This window comes from Salmo trutta, chromosome 22 (assembly GCF_901001165.1).
Source record: "Salmo trutta chromosome 22, fSalTru1.1, whole genome shotgun sequence".
Classification (NCBI taxonomy): Eukaryota; Metazoa; Chordata; class Actinopteri; order Salmoniformes; family Salmonidae; genus Salmo; species Salmo trutta.
Window position 1 is genome coordinate 28,996,542 of NC_042978.1, and position 16,297 is coordinate 29,012,838.

Here is a 16,297-nt window from a genome sequence, read left to right on the forward strand (position 1 = left end):
AAACCGGATTGCACAGCGGAGAAGGTACGGTGGGATTCGAAATGGTCAGTGATCTGTTTATTAACTTGGCTTTCAAAGACTTTAGGAAGGCAGGGCAGGATGGATATAGGTCTGTAACAGTTTGGGTCTAGAGTGTCACCCCCTTTGAAGAGGGGGATGACCGCGGCAGCTTTCCAATCTTTAGGGATATCGGACGAAATGAAAGAGAGGTTGAACAGACTGGTAATAGGGGTTGCAACAATGGCGGTGGATACTTTTAGAAAGAGAGGGTCCAGATTGTCTAGCCCAGCTGATTTGTACGGGTCCAGGTTTTGCAGCTCTTTCAGAACATCTGCGATCTGGATTTGGCTGAAGGAGAAGCTGGGGAGGCTCGGGAAAGTAGCTGCGAGGGGTGCAGAGCTGTTGGCCGGGGTTGGGGTAGCCAGGAGGAAAGCATGGCCAGCTGTAGAGAAATGCTTATTGAAATTTCTGATTATCATAGATTTATCGGTGGTGACCGTGTCGCCTAGCCTCAGTGCAGTGGGCAGCTGGGAAGAGGTGCTCTTGTTCTCCATGGACTTTACAGTGTCCCAAAACTTTTTGGAGTTAGAGCTACAGGATGCAAATTTCTGTTTGAAAAAGCTAGCCTTTGCTTTCCTGACTGTGTGTATTGGTTCCTGACTTCCCTGAACAGTTGCATATCGCGGGGATTAATCGATGCTATTGCAGTCCGCCACAGGATGTTTTTGTGCTGGTCAAGGGCAGTCAGGTCTCAAGTGAACCAAGGGCTATATCTGTTCTTAGTTCTACATTTTTTGAAAGGGGCATGCTTATTTAAGATGGTGAGGAAATTACTTTTAAAGAACGACCAGGCATCCTCGACTGACGGGATGAGGTCAATATCCTTCCAGGATACCTGGGCCAGGTCGATTAGAAAGGCCTGCTCGCAGAAGTGTTTTAGGGAGCGTTTGACAGTGATGAGGGGTGGTCGTTTGACCACGGACCCATAGCGGATGCAGGCAATGAGGCAGTGATCGCTGAGATCCTGATTGAAAACAGCAGAGGTGTATTTGGAGGGTAAGTTGGTCAGGATAATATCTATGAGGGTGCCCATGTTTACGGATTTAGGGTTGTACCTGGTGGTTTCCTTGATAATTTGTGTGAGATTGAGGGCATCCCTCTTAGATTGTAGGATTGCTGGGGTGTTAAGCATTTCCCAGTTTAGGTCACCTAACAGAACGAACTCTGAAGATAGATGGGGGGCAATCAGTTCACATATGGTGTCCAGAGCACAGCTGGGAGTTGAGCGGGGTCTATAACAGGCGGCAACAGTGAGAGACTTATTTCTGGAGAGATTAATTTTTTTAATTAGAAGCTCGAACTGTTTGGGCATAGACCTGGAAAGTATGACAGAACTTTGCAAGCCATCTCTGCAGTAGATTGCAACTCCTCCCCCTTTGGCAGTTCTATCTTGACAGAAAATGTTGTAGTTGGGTATGGAAATCTCAGAATTTTTGGTGGCCTTCCTAAACCAGGAGTCAGACACGGCAAGGACATCGGGGTTGGCGGAGTGTGCTAAAGCAGTGAGTAAAAAAAAAAAAACTTAGGGAGGAGGCTTCTGATGTTAACATGTATGAAACCAAGGCTTTTTCGATTACAGAAGTCAACAAATGAGAGTGCCTGGGGACACGCAGAGCCTGGGTTAGCCTCCACATCACCCGAGGAACAGAGGAGGACTAGGATGAGGGTACGGCTAAAGGCTAACAAAACTGGTCGTCTAGTGCGTTGGGTACAGAGAATAAAAGGAGCAGATTTCTGGGCGTGGTAGAATAGACTCAGGGCATAATGTGCAGACAGGGGTATGGTGGGGTGCGGGTACATTGGAGGTAATCCCAGGCACTGAGTGATGATAAGAGAGGTTGCATCTCTGGACATGCTGGTTATACTGGGTGAGGTCACCGCATGTGTGGAAGGTGGGACAAAGGAGGTATCTAAGGCATGTACAGTGGGACTAGGGGCTCCGCAGTAAACAAACAATGATAATTATCCTAAACAACAGTATACAAGGCATATTGACATTTGAGAGAGACAAAGCGAGGCATAAAGCAATCACAGGTGTTGATTGGGAGAGCTAGCTAAGTCAACAATGGTTAAGACAACAACAGCTAATCAGCTAAGTCAACAACAACAACAGGTAAAATGGCGATGAATGGGCAGAGAGGGTCGGTTAACTACACACAGGGCCTGAGTTCGGGGCTAGGGCTGACAGATAAACAAAGGTAAGTACCTTGATAAATGAACAGTCCAGCAGGCATCAGCTATGTAGACAAGTGATCATAGGGTCCAGTGTACAGCTATAGATGAAACAGGGAAGCAGCGAGGTAGTCATTACTACGCTAGCACGAGGAAGACATGGCGTTTCAAGTTAGCAGCCCGGGGTAAGTAGAAGCGTCTGCTCCGTCGTCCGGCAAAGGCCGGTTGAAGGCACAGCTGATGGAATTACGTCTGCGGACCAGTCGTGGTGGTACGGCGGGGCGCCGTGTCGAAGGGACCGGGCCAGGGAATTTTGTTTGCTAGCTGGGAGATGTGCCTGGCTCAGGGCCAGCTTCGGGGCTGGGTCGCTCAGTTGAAGATAGCTAGCTGTGATGATCAATGGTCGGCAGGAATCTGCCGTTGTAGTGGAGAAAAACAGTCCGAGGCTGGCAGGTATTATCCAGGCTAAAAAAAAACGGCTGGTGCCTGAGCAGAGGGTAAAAGCCGCTAGCAGTGGCTAACAATGACTAAATGGCTAGTAACTTAGCTAATTAGCTGCCTACCTTCTGATGAAAGTTTTGGCTATAGGGTCTAAAAAAAAATTGCGGCTCTGTGTTACATTGAGTGAGGCGGGTTACCGGAAGGTATATTTAATTTAAAAATGGAAAAAGTAAAATAAATTGGAATATATACAAAAAAAAGACGAAAAATACAAAAGTAAACGAGAGGACAACAAACCATGTCTGCACTGCTACGCCGTCTTGGATTGAGGTAGTATGTACATGAATGTACAGTTAAAGTGACTATGCATATATGATAAACAGAGTAGCAGCAGCGTGAAAGAGGGGTTGGGAGGGGGACACACAATGCAAATAGTCTGGGGTAACCATTTGGTTACCTGTTCAGGAGTCTTATAGCTTGGGGGTAAAAACTGTTGAGAAGCCTTTTTGTCCTAGACTTGGCACTCCAGTACCGCTTGCCATGCGGTAGTAGAGAGAACAGTCTATGACTGGGGTGGCTGGGGTCTTTGACAATTTTTAGGGCCTTCCTCTGACACCGCCTGGTGTAGAGATCCTGAATGGCAGGCAGCATTGCCCCAGTGATGTACTGGGCCATACGCACCACCCTCTGAAGTGCCTTGCGGTCGGAGGCCGAGCAATTGCCGTACCAGGCAATGATGCAACCTGTCAGGATGCTCTGTTGCAGCTGTAGAACCTTTTGAGGATCTCAGGACCCATGCCAAATCTTTTTAGTTTCCTGAGGGGGAATAGGCTTTGTCGTGCCCTCTTCACGACTATCTTGGTGTGTTTGGACCATTCCAGTTTGTTGTTGATGTGGACACCAAGGAACTTGAAGCTCTCAACCTGCTCCACTACAGCCCCATCGATGAGAATGGGGGCGTGCTCGGTGCTCCTTTTCCTGTAATCCACAATCATCTCCTTAGTCTTGATTACGTTGAGGGATAGGTTGTTATTCTGGCACCACTGGGCCAGGTTTCTGACCTCCTCCCTATAGACTGTCTCATCGTTGTCGGTGATCAGGCCTACCACTGTTGTGTCGTCTGCAAACTTAATGGTGTTGGAGTCGTGCCTGGCCATGCAGTCGTGGATGAACAGGGAGTACAGGAGGGGACTGAGCACGCACCCCTGGGGAGCTCCAGTGTTGAGGATCAGCGTGGCAGATGTGTTACTACCTACCCTCACCACTTGGGGGCGGCCCGTCAGGAAGTCCAGGATCCAGTTGCAGAGGGAGGTGTTTAGTCCCAGGTTCTTTAGCTTAGTGATGAGCTTTGAGGGTACTATGGTGTTGAACGCTGAGCTATAGTCAATGAATAGCATTCTCACATAGGTGTTCCTTTTGTCCAGGTGGGAAAGGGCAGTGTGGAGTGCAATAGAGATTGCATCATCTGTGGATCTGTTTGGGCGGTATGGAAATTGGAGTGGGTCTAGGATTTCTGGGATAATGGTGTTGATGTGAACCATTACCAGCCTTTCAAAGCACTTCATGGCTACGGACGTGAGTGCTACGGGTCTGTAGTCCTTTAGGCAGGTTGCCTTTGTGTTCTTGGGCACAGGGACTATGGTGGTCTGCTTGAAACATGTTGGTATTTCAGACTCAATCAGGGACATGTTGAAAATGTCAGTGAAGACACCTGCCAGTTGGTCAGCACATGCCCGGAGCACACGTCCTGGTAATCCGTCTGGCCCCGCAGCCTTGTGAATGTTGACCTGTTTAAAGGTCTTACTTATGTCGGCTACAGAGAGCGTGATCACACAGTCGTCCAGAACAGCTGATGCTCTCATGCATGCCTCAGTGTTGCTTGCCTCGAAGCGAGCATAGAAGTGATTTAGCTTGTCTGGTAGGCTCGTGTCACTGGGCAGCTCGCGGCTGTGCTTCCTTTTGTAGTCTAATATTTTGCGAGCCCTGCCACATCCGACGAGCGTCAGAGCCGGTGTAGTATGATTCAATCTTAGCCCTGTATTGACGCTTTGCCTGTTTGATGGTTTGTCTGACAGAGAGAGAAATAGGCTAGAGCAGCTCATCAGTCTGCTGAACAACACACTAAGACACAGAGGCTGAACCCAGTAGTCACGTCTTAAGGATAGCCCCCTTTTTTAAATTTTCACCTAAAATGACATAGCAAATCTGACATAGGAAATCTGACTGCCTGTAGCTCAGGCCCTGAAGCAAGGATATGCATATTCTTGGTATCATTTGAAAGGAAACCTTTTGAAGTTTGTGGAAATGTGAATTGAATGTAGGAGAATAACAATAGATCTGGTAGAAGAAAATACAAAGAAAAAGCCAACCGTTTTTTTTCTACCACCATCTTTGAAATGCAAGAGAAACGTCCCAGTTCTAGCCATCACTCTGGTTGTAATTCCGATGGTGTCCACAAGATGGCAGCAGTGTATGTGCAAAGTTTCAGACGGATAACTTGAAGTATGAGCGTTCTCCATGACATTTAGTGTGAAGTCACCCAGGTACATTTGGGCAAATTGTGAAGGAGACCGTTGCATTCATATTACATTTTTCTGCAAGAATATCGTCAAATCTGTATACTTGGAGTTTGATTGAGCTTTTCCAGTATTAGTAGCCATATTATAAGTTCAACATTTGCAAAACAACCAGTTTTCGTAACTTCATAACTCTGAATATTCATATCATTTTTGTCCAAAAGGAAAAGGCATGCTGTTGCAAAAGGTTAGCACCTACATTTTGCAACAGACAAGGTTTCCGGATACTCCCGTAAAGCCCAGCTCATTGGCTATCTAGTTAGCTTTGTTTTTTTGTTTTTTTAATATTTTATTTTTGCATTTTCCAATTAAGAACATTCAAAACAAAGGTGAAAATATGTTAGACAACAAAGGACAAAGTGACGGTAACAGACGAGCGTAATAAAAAATAAAAATTATATATACGGGCATACATAATACATAAAAAACATACATGATACATAAATCATAATAAAGAGTAAAATAAGAAATAATAATAATGAGACATTGAATCATATGGTCACCTGCTGTAAGCTACATATTATACATTATGTGTGAAACATTATATAAGAATTATATAGAGATTCAATCAATGTGATGTGAGGGGAGATTCTCCATATAGTCAATAAAAGGTTGCCAAATTCTGTAAAATGTCTTTAACTTATTCCTCCAGCAGTAAGTGATTTTCTCCGTGGGATACAACTATTAACTTCCGATAGCCACATTGCAACTGGCAGGAGGGAAACCGATTTCCATTTCAAGGCAATACATTTCTTGGCAATCGCTAGCAATATTTCTGTTAGCTTTATAGTATGACTTTGCCTAAGATTGGTGTTAGTATAGTTACCCAGTAGACAGACCTCCGAGTCTAAAGGGAATGCAACCCCGTGGATTGAGGATATGGTATCGCATACCCCCTGCCAGAAACCATGTAGTTTTGAACACTGCCAAGTGGAATGGAGGAATGTTCCTTCATCTGAGCCACATCTAAAACATAGGGAGGAGATGTCAGGGTTGAACCTGTGCAGTCTAGATGGGGTGATATAGAGCTGATGGAGGAAATTAAACTGGATCAGTCTGTATCTGGAGTTCAATGTGGATGTAACACCATCCCTGCATAGGTCACTCCATAGGCCCTCATCAAGATCAATACCCAGATCTTTTTCCCATCTAAGTCGGGGTTTATCTAGCTCAGGCAGTGTTAGTACTGACATTAGGGCATCGTAAACACGGGAAATGGTCTTGAATAGTGGTTGGTCTGCATGGCAGAGTTGTTCAATAGGTGACATCTTAGGTAGGTTCCATTGTCCCTTGAGAGTCACCCTAATAAAGTCTCGTAGTTGTAGGTAGCTAAAGAAGTCCCTGTTAGACAAGTGGTATTTCTGTTTCAGCTGTTCAAAAGACATAACAACTCCCTCCTCATAACAGTGTTCCAGAAGAGTGATCCCCTTATCAGACCATGATCTGAAGTTACTATTCTGGAAAAACATAGGGATCAATCTGTTGTTCCATAAAGGGGTTTTAGGGGAAAGAAATCCCCCTTGTCTGAACAGCTCATGCAGTTTACACCATGCCAGGACAGAATGTATGATTAAAGGGTTGTCTGTCATGGTTTTTATAGATTTTCTGTCCCATTTGTAAAACAATTCTGCCCCCGTGTCATCATTCATCTCAAACTTTTCAATGTTCAACCATGAGGGAGAGGGACCATTGTCAAACCTCTGAGCCAGAAACCTAGACTGTGCAGCCCAGTAGTACATTCTAAAATTGGGGAGGTTTAAGCCCCCTTGACCGTAATCTAGGGTCAGTTTGTCCAGGCTAACCCTCTGGGTTTTGCCATGCCAGATAAACCGTCTGGTCAGCTTGTCGAGAGAGGAAAAGAATGCTGCGGGCACAGGGATAGGGAGAGATTGAAACAAATATAGAAATCTGGGCAGGATATTCATTTTAATCACATTGATTCTACCCAGTAGGGTGAGAGGCTAGTCCATCCACCTACACAGGTCACCCTCCACCTTTTGCAACAAGCCGGCCAGATTGAGTTTATAGAGGTTGTTCAGGTTACCATCCACCATTATGCCCAAATATGTGAAGCCCAGAGGCGACCATCGAAAAGGAAACGTGTGCTTGATGGTATGATAGTCAAAGACAGACAACGGTAAGATTTCACTTTTATCGAAGTTATCCTTATATCCAGAGAAAGAACTATAACACTGTAGTAGGATCTGCAAGTGAGAGAGGGAGTGTTCTGGGTTTGTTAGAAATAAGATAAGGTCGTCCGCAAAGAGTGATAGTTTATGGGTATGGGGGCCCACCTCAAAGCCATGTATGTCAGGGCACGATCTAATAGCCTCAGCCAACGGTTCGATGGCGAGGGCAAAGAGGTGGGGGCTAATTGGGCAACCTTGTCTGTTCCCCCTATAGAGAGGGAAAGAGGAGGAAGTAATCCCATTGGTAGCAATCCTAGCTTTAGGAGATTTGTAGAGTGATTTTATCAAATTTACAAACACGGTACCTAAACCAAACTTTTCCAAGACGCGAAAGAGGTATGGCCATTCAACCCTATCAAAGGCCTTTTCAGCGTCGAGGGAGACTGCGACACTAGGTATTTTGTTTTTGTTAGCAAGGTGAATTATATCAAAAGAACCTGAGATTATTGGAGGACAGTCTATTAATTATGAAGCCAGTCTGATCTGGGTTGACCAGCAAGGGAAGACATGACTCCAGTCTCTTAGATAGCATCTTGGTGAGCAGTTTACAATCTGTGTTAAGGAGAGAGATTGGTGACCAGTTTACAATCTGTGTTAAGGAGAGAGATTGGTGACCAGTTTACAATCTGTGTTAAGGAGAGAGATTGGTGACCAGTTTACAGTCTGTGTTAAGGAGAGGGGTTGGTCTATAGGAGGCGCACTTCAGCGGGTTTTTCCCTTTCTTGTGGATTACAGTAATTACTGCTTGAGAGAAAGACTCTGGAAAGCAGTTGTCTTCCCCGGCTTTTTGAAGTACCTCCATAAAGGTAGGGGACCAACAGCTCCCTAAATTCTTTATAGAACTCTGGAGGGAAGCCATCCTCCCCAGGAGATTTATTAGAAGGTAAGGATTTAATGGCTTCCACCAATTCAGGAACAGAGAAGTTTTCACTCAGGCGCTCTCTGTCTTCCTCTGACAGGCATGGGAGGTTGAGAGAGGAGAGAAAGGAGTCGATCTCTGATAGATCATCGCTTGATTGGGAAGTGTAGAGGTCTTCATAGTATTTCTTAAAGGTATTATTAATTTCGGTAGGGTCGAAAGATATCTCATTAGTAAGAGTTTCTATAGCATTAATTGTCCTCTTACTTTCCTCTGCTTTCAGTTGCCATGCCAATACTTTGTGAGCTTTCTCTCCAAGCTCGTAATAACGCTGTTTTGATTTAGTGATGGCCCTCTCAGCTTGATATGTGTTCAGAATATTATATTTCAGTTTTTTATTTACCAAAAGCCTATATAGATCTTTAGTCGGGCCTCTTTGGTAGGTTTTCTCCAGCTCAGAGATTTCAGATTCAAGGACATTTAGTTCCGCACCGTGTTTTCTCTTCAACCCTTTAGTATAGGAAATGATCTGTCCCCTCAGATAGGCTTTCAATGTGTCCCAAAGAATGAAACTGTCAGGAGCAGAGGGTTTGTTTGTCAAAGTAAAAATATTGATCTGCTCTTTGATAAATGCACAGAATTCAGGTTGCTTTAGGAGTGTAGGATTTAGTCTCCATCTATATGCTCCATTTACCTTGTTAGGAATGGAGATTGATAATACCAGAGGAGAATGGTCGCTAAGCAATCTGGGGAGATACTCGATATCTAACACTATGAAACAGTTGGGTCGATAGTAAAAAGTTATCTATGCGTGTGTGTGTCTTGTGTGGGTGTGAATAAAAAGAGTAGTCCCTATCCTGTGGGTGCAACTGTCTCCAGATGTCTAGTAAATTAAGATCTTTCATGAATGACATGGTGAGCTTGGCGGCTTTGGTAAGAAGGGAGGGTTTATCAGAGGACCTATCAAGAACTGTATCTAAACAAAAATTGAGATCTCCTCCAACCAGTAGCCATCCTGGTGGTGCTTGAGCGACCTGAAGGAAGACATTCTGTATAAACATATGGTCATCGAAGTTAGGAGCATAAATATTCAACAGGGTCCAAGACTCTGAAAACATATGCCCCTGCACCAAAACAAACCTGCCCGAGGGATCAGAGATGGTGTTGTTGACGCAGAAGGGGATATGTCTACTTATCAAAATTGCAGTTCCTCTTGCTTTGGAGTTAAAAGAGGACGCAAAAACTTGTCCTACCCATTCCCTCTTCAATTTCTTGTGTTCGCTGGCTGTAAGATGTGTTTCTTGTAGAAACACAATGTCAGCCTTTAATTTCTTAAGGTATGTATAGACTCTTTTCCTTTTAATCGGGCTGTTAAGGCCTTTTACGTTGAATGTGACATATTTTAGTGGATTAAGCATAGGTTGGGTTTCAAATATGTAACCGAATGGAAAAAATCTCTCATATGTAAATAGTCAGGAAATGTTTCAACTTTGGTTTGAACACAGAAGTGACCTATGTGTCTCTTTAGGAAGGAAACAACAATAAACATGGAAAAAAAGGAAGAAAAAAAATTCCCACCCACCCCGATTGTCAGACTAAAACAACAATCCCAACAATCAAACATGAATACACTTGTAGAGATACGTTGCTGCTCGCTTTCCACCTTACTCTTACTAGCTAAACCTTGGCGTAAACTAAAACCTGCGAGCTCTCTAAATTGAAAACAAACGTTGTGAATAGACATTTATGGCTGAATAATTACTGCCCACGGTAAGGGCTGCTTGAGTCTCTTTTCGGGAGAGGAGAAACATAAATGGGGGGGAAGCGGTGGGCCTAAACCCACTTATTGCTTCGCCCAGTGGATATTGACTAAACCAAAATATAGTCTCCTGTAAATGTAATAGAACTCACCCCGGGGAAAAACGGTTAGTTGAAAATGTACAAATAAATTATAGCGACCGGATAGCGGGGTAAATGGATCCGATATCAGCAGTTCAGTCCAGATAAGAGAAAACAAACAGATTGGATCTTATCCCCCAGAGAGACCATTTTTCAGTCGCGGTTCGGTTCTTTGAGAAAAGTGAACACTTCTCCCGGTGTGTTGAAGATATGGCATCGGCCTTTGTACTGAACTTTCATCCGCGCCGGGTGGATGAGGTAGCCGGTGATGTTCTTCTCCTTCAGTGCTTTGGCGGCAGGTCTGAACTGCTTGCGACGTCTGGCGAGATCGGCACTCATATCCGGGAAAAGGCTGACCCTCTTGCCATCGATGGTGATGTCCCCTTTGGCTCTTGCGAGTTGCAGTATCTTCTCTCTGTCTTGGAAACGGAGGAACCTGACCAGAACGGTACGTGGGGCTCCTCTGGCCGGGGTTTCGGCGCTGATGTTCTGTGGGCGCGTTCTGTGGGCGCTTAGTGAAGTTGATTATGCCTAGGACATCCGGGATCCATTGAGTGAAGAAGCAGACCGGGTCACGGCCCTCGCTGTCCTCTTTCAATCCCACCACACGGATATTACTGCGTCTGCTCTGGTTCTCCATCTGGTATACTTTGTTTTTGAGGTAGGCATTATCCTTCTGCAGTTCTATCAGAACCTGGTCATGTCGAGCGACGGTGTCCTCAACTGTGCTAATGCGCATCTCGGCCTCAGTCGTTCTCAGAAGGAGATCATTCATGGAGGATTTCAGGTCGTCGATGGAAGAATGGAGTTCAGCCGATTTCTTGTCAATTTTCATAGAAAGACCTTTGTTACCATCCTGAATTTCCCGGAGGAGAGTAGCCAGCATGTCGGCAGGCTCGCAAGAGGCTGCCGAGAGCAATAGTCTGGAACTGTCGTCTGAGATATGAGGGCTAATGCTAAACTTGCTAGCTGTGGCGTTATCGTTGTCTTGGGATTCAACAACGTTTTGGTCGTCCTTCTTGCCTCTCGGTCGGAGGTCCATGGCTCTTTGGGAAGGTAAGTATTTGACAATTTATCAGCCGATGTTTGAATATTGTTTCAACGTCGTTATTTAGGTAATAATAGGATAACTTTGAAGAGCTCGGTTTGTCAACGTCTGTTCAGCTCCGCGGCATCACGTGTCTCCTTAGCTAGCTTTGTTTGACCCCGATTGGTGCTTATTTATGAAAGATACAGTCGATCAAATGAAGACCGGCCGCGTCATCGGCGTGACATGAAGGCGTCGCTCTATAAGATATGCTACACCCCTAATGATATAGTGAAGTCTGGTTACGTGCTGGATCTCTGATGAATACATACAAATGTGATTTGACCGGTTGAAACAACGTTAAGGGTGAGATTTTCAGATTCCTTTCTTTGCAAATTGAACAAGTGGAAATACAAAATCGATTGTGCATGCAATATGGACCTTTTTAGGATATGAAAAAGGATTTTATCTAACAAAACGCCATGTTCTCTCTGGGACCCTTTGGATGATACATTCTGAAATCTTTCTCTGATTTAGTAGCTCTCCCCAAACGGCATGGCATTTTTTCGCAGTAATAGCTACTGTAAATTGGACAGTGCAGTTATATTAACAAGAATTTAAGTTTTCAGCCAATATAAGACACTTATATGTACCGACATTTGTTGTTTCTCTAAAATCTGCGATCTTGACACAAGGCGCTGCATGACTTACAACTGTCCCGTTGACGGGACGCCAAATCCTAAGGAACAAATTCTTATTTACAATGATGGCCTACGAACAGTGGGTTAACTGCCTTGTTCAGGGGCAGAATGACAGATTTTGACCTTGTCAGCTTGGGGATTCGATCTAGCAACCTTTTGGTTACAGGCCCAATGCTCTAACCACTAGGCTATCTGCCGCCCTATGCATGAGTGTGTTAGCAGTATTGGCCGGCCAGCGAAACAGATCAGAAGCAGTGCAGAACAGGCCCTAATGCTGGGAAAAATAGGACATCATCCACAGTACAACACTCAGTACTTCCCCAGAGGGAGAAACAGTCTGACAGACAGAGAGAAATAGGCTGGAGCAGCTCATCAGTTTGCTCAATAACACACTAAGACACAGAGGCTGAACCCAGTAGTCTCTCAGGGTTGGCTCAGTCAGCAGTTTGGGTCAACAGACTGGCACACTGTTGACACCCTGTTGGTAAACTGCCGGTACACTGTTCTGTTGAAGCCTTTGTTTCTCTAAATTGCACCATTGTTAATAAATGATTAGGTAACACTGATTACATGATTGAATTATACCACAGATGATATGGTAGTTAGGATGAGTACAGATAATGATTTGGGTGAGGTCTTGCTAGAGGTGATTGATGGCTATTGAACATTTAATATGATTTACATGGTCAGGAGTTAGTCGACCTACAGTATAGTATTTTAATCACGAAGGATAGATGGATTCAGATGCAACTTTTTAACACTACTGACTGACTCAAACTCACACAGCTCAGAGAGATGGTGTTTGTGACCAGAGAGTAGAAATTAGTTTACTGTATAATTTCCCACAATGCCCCTGTGCAGCAACACACAGAGTAAAATCACACACTGGTCGCTACTTATAGCCCTGAAAGGGATACCCAGAAAGACCAGAAAGCATTTGTCTTCACAGTGGTGCAGAGTAGCCTGGTAACCTCTCCCACTTCAGTTCATCCACGGGATCTCCCACTAACATTCAGACACACACAAACACTGACATAGATACATTACACACATCTGATCATACAGATACTCATATGAACATATAAAGTAATCCTGGAAAACACTGACCGAGAGCACATACAGTGCATTCGGAAAGTATTCAGACCCCTTGACATTTTCCACATTTTGTTACGTAACAGCCTTATTCTAAAATGTATTTTAAAAATTCTCAATCTACACACAATACCCCATAATGACAAAGCAAAAACAGTTTAGAAGTTTTTGCAAATGTATTAAAAATAAAAAACAGAAATACCTGATTTACATAACTATTCAGACCCTTTGTGAGGCTCGAAATTGAGCTCAAGTGCATTCTGTTTCCATTGATCATCCTTGATGTTTCTACAACTTAATTGGAATCCACCTGTGGTAAATTCAATTCATTAGACATGATTTGGAAAGGCACAATCCTGTCTATATATGGTCCCACACAAAACCAAGCCATGAGGTTGAAGGAAGTGTCTGTAGAGCTCTGAGACAGGATTGTGTTGAGGCACAGATCTGGGGAAGGGTAACAAAACATTTCTACAGCATTGAGGTCTCCAAGAACACAATAGCCTCCATCACTCTTAAATGGAAGAAGTTTAGAACCATGAAGACTCTTCCTAGAGCTGGCTGCCCGGCCAAACTGAGCAATTGGGGGAAGGGCCTTGGTCAGGGAGATGACCACGACCCGATGGTCACTCTGATAGAGCTCCAGAGTTCCTCTGTGGAGATGGGAGAACCATCTCTGCAGCACTCCACCAATCAGGCCTTTATGGTAGAGTGGCCAGACAGAAGCGACTCCTCAGTAAAAGGCACCTGACAGCCTGCTAGGAGTTTGCCAAAAGGAACCTAAAGACTCTCAGACCATGAGAAACAAGATGTTCTGGTCTGACGAAACCAAGATTGAACTCTTTGGCCTGAATGCCAAGATTCACATCTGGAGGAAACCTGGCACCATCCCTACGGAGAAGCATGGTGATGGCAGCATCATGCTGTGGGAAGTTTTCAGCCGCAGGGACTGGGAGACTAGTCAGGATCAAAGGAAAGATGAACAGAGCAAAGTACAGAGAGATCCTTGATGAAAACCTGCTCCAGAGCACTCAGGACTTCAGACTGGGGTGAGGGTTCACCTTCCAACAGGACAACGACCCTAAGCACACAGCCAAGACACCGCAGGAGTGGCTTCGGGACAAGTCTCTAAATGTTCTTGAGTGGCTCAGCCAGAGCCCTGACTTGGACCCAATTGAACATCTCTGGAGAGACCTGAAAATAGCTGTGAAGTGACACTCCTTGTCCAACCTGACAGAGCTTGAGAATATCCACAGAGAAGAATTGGAGAAACTCCCCAAATACAGGTGTGCCAAGCTTGTAGCGTCATATTTTGTATTTATATTTATTATGGATCCCCATTACTCTTCATGGGGTCCAGCAAAATTAAGGAAGTTTATACAATTTTAAAAACATTGCAATACATTCACAGATTCCACAGCACATTGTGTGCCCTCAGGCCCCAACTCCACCACTACCACATATCTACAGTATTAAATCTGTGTGTGTGTGTGTGTGTGTGTGTGTGTGTGTGTGTGTGTGTGTGTGTGTGTGAGAATGATTTGTCTGTGTCTATGCATGTGTTGCTTCACAGTCCCCGCTGTTTGATAAGGTGTTTTTTTCTCTAACTTTACTGCTTGAATCAGTTACTTGATATGGAATAGAGTTCCATGTTGTCATGCCTCTATGTAGTACTGTGTGCCTCCCATAATCTGTTCTGGACTTGGGGACTGTGAAGAGACCTCTGGTGGCATGTCTTGTGGTGTATGCATGGGTGTCCGAGCTGTGTGCCAGTAGTTTAGACAGACAGCTCGGTGCAGTCAACATGTCAATACCTCTCATAAATACAATTAGTGATGAAGTCAATCTCTCCTCCACTTTGAGCCAGGAGAGATTGCCATGCATATTATTAATATTAGCTCTTTGTGTACATCTAAGGGCCAGCCTTGCTGCCCTGTTCTGAGCCAATTGCAATTTTCCTAAGTCCTTTTTTGTGGCACCTGACCACACGACTGAACAGTAGTCAAGGTGTGACAAAACTAGGGCCTGTAGGACCTGCCTTGTTGATAGTGTTGTTAAGAAGGCAGAGCATTGCTTTATTATAGACAGACTTCTCCCCATCTTAGCTACTACTGTATCAATATGTTTTGACCATGACAGTTTACAATCTAGAGTTACTCCAAGCAGTTTAGTCATCTCAACTTGCTCAATTTCCACATTATTTATTACAAGATTTTGTTGAGGTTTAGTGAATGTTTTTAAGTTTTAGAAATATTTAGGGGTAACTTGTTCCTTGCCACCCACTCTGAAACTGCAGATCTTTGAGTGTTGCAGTCATTTCAGTCGCTGTAGTAGCTGACGTGTATAGTGTTGAGTCATCCGCATGGATAGACACTGGCTTTACGAAGAAGTCAGTGGTATGTCATTAGTAAAAATTGAAAAAAGCCTAAACAGCTACCCTGGGGAATTCCTGATTCTACCTGGATTATGTTTGAAAGGCTTCCATTAAAGAACACCCTCTGTGTTCTGTTAGACAAGTAACTCTTTATCCATGTTGTTGCAGAGGGTGTAAAGCTATAACACATTAGTTTTTCCAGCAGCAGACTATGATCGATAATGTGAAAAGCTGCACTGAAGTCTAAGACAGCCCCCACAATAATTTTATCATAAATTTCTCTGAGCCAATCATAAGTAATCTGTGTAAGTGCTGTGCTTGTTGAGTGTCCTTTCCTATAAGCATGCTGAAAATCTGTTGTCAATTTGTTTATTGTAAAATAGCATTGTATCTGGTCAACAACAAAAAAATCCAGAAGTTTACTAAGGGTTGGTAACAGGCTGATTGGTCGGCTATTTGAGCCAGTAAATGGGGCTTTACTAATCTTGGGAAGCGGAATGACTTTAGATTCCCTCCAGGCCTGAGGGCACACACTTTCTAGTAGGCATAAATTGAAGATGTGGCAAATAGGAGTGGCAATATCGTCTGCTATTATCCTCAGTAATGTTCCATCCAGATTGTCAGACCCCGGTGGCTTGTCATTGCTGATAGACAACAATTATTTTTTCACCTCTTCCACACCGAATTTACGGAATTCAGAAGTACAATTCTTGTCTTTCATAATTTGGTCCGATATAATTGGATTTGTAAGACTCAAGGCTGTAATCGCTGCCAAAGGTGCTACAACAAAGTACTGAGTAAAGTGTCTGAAAACAAAAAAAATTAAATGACATTTACATAAGTTATAAATTTGTAAAAAAATCTAAACCTGTTTTTGCTTTGTCATTATGGGGTATTGTGTGTAGAT

General features: G+C 44.1%; 1 protein-coding gene and 1 long non-coding RNA gene across 3 annotated transcripts in view; one reads left to right on the forward strand and one right to left on the reverse strand.

The window, feature by feature from the left end:
• Window positions 1-16,297, forward strand: part of LOC115158538 (cancer-related regulator of actin dynamics homolog) — a 63,204-nt gene that overhangs the window by 31,247 nt on the left and 15,660 nt on the right. The window lies entirely within an intron of this gene.
• Window positions 7,906-15,165, reverse strand: LOC115158543 (uncharacterized). Its single transcript, XR_003868686.1, has 3 exons — window positions 15,154-15,165; window positions 14,094-14,097; window positions 7,906-8,124 (listed from the first exon to the last, which is right to left on the reverse strand). It is a non-coding gene; the product is annotated as an uncharacterized LOC115158543 (long non-coding RNA).